We start from the raw sequence: 6,329 nt of genomic DNA on the forward strand, positions 1-6,329 counted from the left end.
TCAAAATGTCGATGTTCATGTGTCCTGCAGTTCACACGATGACGCACAGTTGCTGCGTTCTTCATCGACCCATGAGCGATGATCCACCGCTTAGAGTTTTTATAATTCAATTTTATATAATGTCAATATTGTTTTATTGAAAGAAATTAAAATACACCATTTTACTGGCATATATCAATTCCTTCAATAAATTTATTTTTATACCTAAAATAAATTTTTGCGAAATGTCTTAGTTTCATATAAGCATTATGTATCATAATAATCTGGTTATGGTTTGCTATTTTGGGTGACACATACTGCAAAATTTATATAAAACATTAACCTGATGGATGACAGGTACAAACATTGTATATTTTAGGTTGTTGCATTAGCCAACGTATGCTCATAACATATGAACAATACATATTCGCAACGCGTGTATATTATGGTCCATATACACACACACTTATTTTGATTACCACACATTCAAAATTATTTTTATTTTAATTCGACTTCTACTTTCGAATTTAGTTTAGTTTCTTCGATTTCCATTTTCGAGAATTTGTTTTTATAGGAAACGCCTTGTTGTAGTAAGTACTGCCACAAATACGCACAGCAACATTAATAATGTTAAAGTCTTTTTATGAGGTTGCCAAGCCCCACATATAAAATAAAAGCCATCTTCATTTTATTTTGACTTTAACTTTTGATTCCGTGGAATCATTTTGTAATATTTTTATTTTGGTAAATTGTATTTATTTGTATTATAACAAATATTTATTAACGATAAGGATATTATACAATAATGATCCTTCCGCAGGTTCACCTACGGAAACCTTGTTACGACTTTTACTTCCTCTAAATAATCAAGTTCGGTCAACTTTTGCGAAACAACCGTAACACGCAAGGCGTCACAGTGATCACGTCCGGAGACCTCACTAAATAATTCAATCGGTAGTAGCGACGGGCGGTGTGTACAAAGGGCAGGGACGTAATCAATGCGAGTTAATGACTCACACTTACTGGGAATTCCAAGTTCATGTGAACAGTTTCAGTTCACAATCCCAAGCATGAAAGTGGTTCAGCGGTTTACCCGGACCTCTCGGTCTAGGAAATACACGTTGATACTTTCATTGTAGCGCGCGTGCAGCCCAGGACATCTAAGGGCATCACAGACCTGTTATTGCTCAATCTCATTATTGCTAGACGCAATTTGTCCATTTAAGAAGCTAGTGTCCTTATAATGGGACAAACCAACAGGTACGGCTCCACTTACATAAACACATTCAAACACAATAAACATTTTACTGCCACCATGAATGAAGGCTACATAAGCTTCAGCACCATAATCCTGAAGATATCTATTAATATATTTGAGTCTCGTTCGTTATCGGAATTAACCAGACAAATCACTCCACGAACTAAGAACGGCCATGCACCACCACCCATAGATTCGAGAAAGAGCTATCAATCTGTCTTACACACTTATGTTCGGACCTGGTAAGTTTTCCCGTGTTGAGTCAAATTAAGCCGCAGGCTCCACTCCTGGTGGTGCCCTTCCGTCAATTCCTTTAAGTTTCAGCTTTGCAACCATACTTCCCCCGGAGCCCAAAAGCTTTGGTTTCCCGGGAAGCGACTGAGAGAGCCATAAAAGTAGCTACACCCAATTGCTAGCTGGCATCGTTTATGGTTAGAACTAGGGCGGTATCTGATCGCCTTCGAACCTCTAACTTTCGTTCTTGATTAATGAAAACATCTTTGGCAAATGCTTTCGCTTAAGTTAGTCTTACGACGGTCCAAGAATTTCACCTCTCGCGTCGTAATACTAATGCCCCCAAACTGCTTCTATTAATCATTACCTCTTGATCTGAAAACCAATGAAAGCAGAACAGAGGTCTTATTTCATTATCCCATGCACAGAATATTCAGGCATTTGAAGCCTGCTTTAAGCACTCTAATTTGTTCAAAGTAATAGTACCGGCCCACAATAACACTCGTTTAAGAGCACTAGTGCAGGTTTTTAAATAGGAGGAACATATGAAAAAATACAAGTATTTAATCACATATAAGAACTCCACCGGTAATACGCTTACATACATAAAGGTATAGTACTAACCACAATTGTAAGTTGTACTACCCGTATGAAGCACAAGTTCAACTACGAACGTTTTAACCGCAACAACTTTAATATACGCTATTGGAGCTGGAATTACCGCGGCTGCTGGCACCAGACTTGCCCTCCAATTGGTCCTTGTTAAAGGATTTAAAGTGTACTCATTCCAATTACAGGGCCTCGGATATGAGTCCTGTATTGTTATTTTTCGTCACTACCTCCCCGAGCTGGGAGTGGGTAATTTACGCGCCTGCTGCCTTCCTTAGATGTGGTAGCCGTTTCTCAGGCTCCCTCTCCGGAATCGAACCCTGATTCCCCGTTACCCGTTGCAACCATGGTAGTCCTAGATACTACCATCAAAAGTTGATAGGGCAGACATTTGAAAGATCTGTCGTCGGTACAAGACCATACGATCTGCATGTTATCTAGAGTTCAACCAATATAACGATCTTGCGATCGCTTGGTTTTAGCCTAATAAAAGCACATGTCCCATAAGGTTCATGTTTTAATTGCATGTATTAGCTCTAGAATTACCACAGTTATCCAAGTAACTGTTAACGATCTAAGGAACCATAACTGATATAATGAGCCTTTTGCGGTTTCACTTTTAATTCGTGTTGTACTTAGACATGCATGGCTTAATCTTTGAGACAAGCATATAACTACTGGCAGGATCAACCAGAATAATGTTTTTCCTTCATATTCCATTCATATTTTTTGAATCGAAATAAGCAATATAATAGATATATAGATTTTTCACTTTATATAATTCCATGATTTTTATTATATTGAATAAAATCAATATTTCGCCTTTGGGTAAAATTTTAAATATATAAATATAAGTAAAAAATCTATTCGATTACGGCCATTTTTATATAGCATTCGTAATCCATATTTTCATTTTTAATTTATACTTGTTTTACCAATATACAAGAATTTCATATAATTATTGTAATATATATGTTTCTATAATTTTATCTTTTTATATATACATATTTCATTATAAAATATCATTTTATTTCCAACATACATAATTATTGTATCCACACATGTACAATTTTTGTTTAACCAATATAAATATTAAGTTAAATCATTTGCATTTGAAGATAAATTTAAAATTTATCTCTTTTCATATATCTCTCTGGTAATATATAACATAAAACAAGCGCATATGATAATATTTCCACATTTAATATATAATTTTATATTTCTTTCATAAGAATCCATATTTGTATTATACCGTAACGATATAATAATCCAACTATACGGCAGGTAATAAATTAATATTTGCCTGCCTCCAAAAATTAACGATAATATATGGAAACGATTTGTTATTCTATATATAATAGAAACTTGACTTTTGTTTCAACGATATTATCTAAAAAGCGTATATTCCTATTATCCGCGGAGCCAAGTCCCGTGTTCTATAGAACTGAGAAACAAATTTGTACGGATAATAATATACTTTATTTTATGTAACCAATATAAACATAATCCGAAATAAATATTCGAATAATGCGGGAGGTCGGCAACCACTGCCTACCTATAGTAGTTTTTGAACCCGCTGTCCTCAAAGCGGGTATTTTCAATTCCGTTTGCCACCCAACATACGGTCTATTCTCTTATATATTAAGAGATTATAGGAACATTTCATTTTTTTCCATTATTCATATATAATATGATTATTTTTTTTTTTTATACATATAATAAATATTAATTTTTATATGTTATTATTTAATTTACTCATATAATTGCCAAATTCATATGAATACATAAGTTTTGAACAATATGAGAGGTCGGCAACCACTGCCTACCTATAGTAGTTTTTGAACCCTCTGTCGTAATTCCGGTCGTTTACACTACTATACCCTCTCACTATAATGGCTTTTCTCTATAATACTAAGAGAATATGGGAATATCTCAGCATTTTTTCCATATACATATAATAATTAACCATTTTCATATGTTATATTATTTAATTTAATCATATAATTGCCAAATCATATGAATACATAAGTTTTGAACCAATATGAGAGGTCGGCAACCACTGCCTACCTATAGTAGTTTTTGAACCCTCTGTCGTAATTCCGGTCGTTTACACTACTATACCCTCTCACTATAATGGATTTTCTCTATAATACTAAGAGAATGTGGAATATTCAGCATTTTTTCCCTTATACATATAATAATTAATCATTTTCATATGTATATTATTTAATTTACTCATACAATTGCCAAAATCATATGAATACATAAGTTTGAACAATATGAGAGGTCGGCAACCACTGCCTACCTATAGTAGTTTTTGAACCCTCTGTCGTAATTCCGGTCGTTTACACTACTATACCCTCTCACTTAAATGGCTTTTCTCTATAATACTAAGAGAATATGGGAATATCTCAGCATTTTTTCCCATATACATATAATAATTAACCATTTTCATATGTATATTATTTAATTTAATCATATAATTGCCAAAATCATATGAATACATAAGTTTTGAACAATATGAGAGGTCGGCAACCACTGCCTACCTATAGTAGTTTTTGAACCCTCTGTCGTAATTCCGGTCGTTTACACTACTATACCCTCTCACTATAATGGATTTTCTCTATAATACTAAGAGAATGGGAATATTTCAGCATTTTTTCCCTTATACATATAATAATTAATCATTTTCATATGTATATTATTTAATTTACTCATACAATTGCCAAAATCATATGAATACATAAGTTTTGAACAATATGAGAGGTCGGCAACCACTGCCTACCTATAGTAGTTTTTGAACCCTCTGTCGTAATTCCGGTGGTTTACACTACTATACCCTCTCACTTAAATGGCTTTTCTCTATAATACTAAGAGAATATGGGAATACTCTGCATTTTTTCCCATATACATATAATAATTAATCATTTTCATATGTATATTATTTAATTTACTCATACAATTGCCAAAATCATATGAATACATAAGTTTTGAACAATATGAGAGGTCGGCAACCACTGCCTACCTATAGTAGTTTTTGAACCCTCTGTCGTAATTCCGGTCGTTTACACTACTATACCCTCTCACTTAAATGGCTTTTCTCTATAATACTAAGAGAATATGGAATATCTCGCATTTTTTCCCATATACATATAATAATTAACCATTTTCATATGTATATTATTTAATTTAATCATATAATTGCCAAAATCATATGAATACATAAGTTTTGAACAATATGAGAGGTCGGCAACCACTGCCTACCTATAGTAGTTTTTGAACCCTCTGTCGTAATTCCGGTCGTTTACACTACTATACCCTCTCACTATAATGGATTTTCTCTATAATACTAAGAGAATGGGAATATTTCAGCATTTTTTCCCTTATACATATAATAATTAATCATTTTCATATGTATATTATTTAATTTACTCATAAATTGCCAAATCATATAATACATAAGTTTTGAACAATATGAGAGGTCGGCAACCACTGCCTACCTATAGTAGTTTTTGAACCCTCTGTCGTAATTCCGGTCGTTTACACTACTATACCCTCTCACTATAATGGTTTTCTCTATAATACTAAGAGAATATGGGAATATTCAGCATTTTTTCCCTTATACATATAATAATTAATCATTTTCATATGTATATTATTTAATTTACTCATACAATTGCCAAAATCATATGAATACATAAGTTTTGAACAATATGAGAGGTCGGCAACCACTGCCTACCTATAGTAGTTTTTGAACCCTCTGTCGTAATTCCGGTCGTTTACACTACTATACCCTCTCACTTAAATGGCTTTTCTCTATAATACTAAGAGAATATGGGAATATCTAGCATTTTTCCCATATACATATAATAATTAACCATTTTCATATGTATATTATTTAATTTAATCATATAATTGCCAAAATCATATAATACATAAGTTTGAACAATAAGAGGTCGGCAACCACTGCTACTATAGTAGTTTTGAACCTCTGTCTAATTCGGTCTTTACACTACTATATCTACTATAAGATTTTCTCTATAATACTAAGAGAATGTGGAATATTTCAGCATTTTTCCCTTATACATATAATAATTAATCATTTTCATAATGTATATATTTAATTTACTCATACAATTGCCAAAATCATATGAATACATAAGTTTTGAACAATATGAGAGGTCGGCAACCACTGCCTACCTATAGTAGTTTGAACCCTCTGTCGTAATTCCGGTGGTTTACACTACTA

The 6,329-nt window shown here is 33.0% G+C and overlaps 1 non-coding gene across 1 annotated transcript; it reads right to left on the reverse strand.

Moving 5' to 3' along the window:
• Positions 1-782: 782 nt before the first annotated feature.
• On the reverse strand, positions 783-2,777 carry LOC116803136. Its single transcript, XR_004363407.1, has one exon. It is a non-coding gene; the product is annotated as a small subunit ribosomal RNA (ribosomal RNA).
• Between the last annotated feature and the right edge of the window lie 3,552 nt (positions 2,778-6,329).

Source organism: Drosophila sechellia, unplaced genomic scaffold (assembly GCF_004382195.2).
Source record: "Drosophila sechellia strain sech25 unplaced genomic scaffold, ASM438219v1 U_295, whole genome shotgun sequence".
Classification (NCBI taxonomy): domain Eukaryota; kingdom Metazoa; phylum Arthropoda; class Insecta; order Diptera; family Drosophilidae; genus Drosophila; species Drosophila sechellia.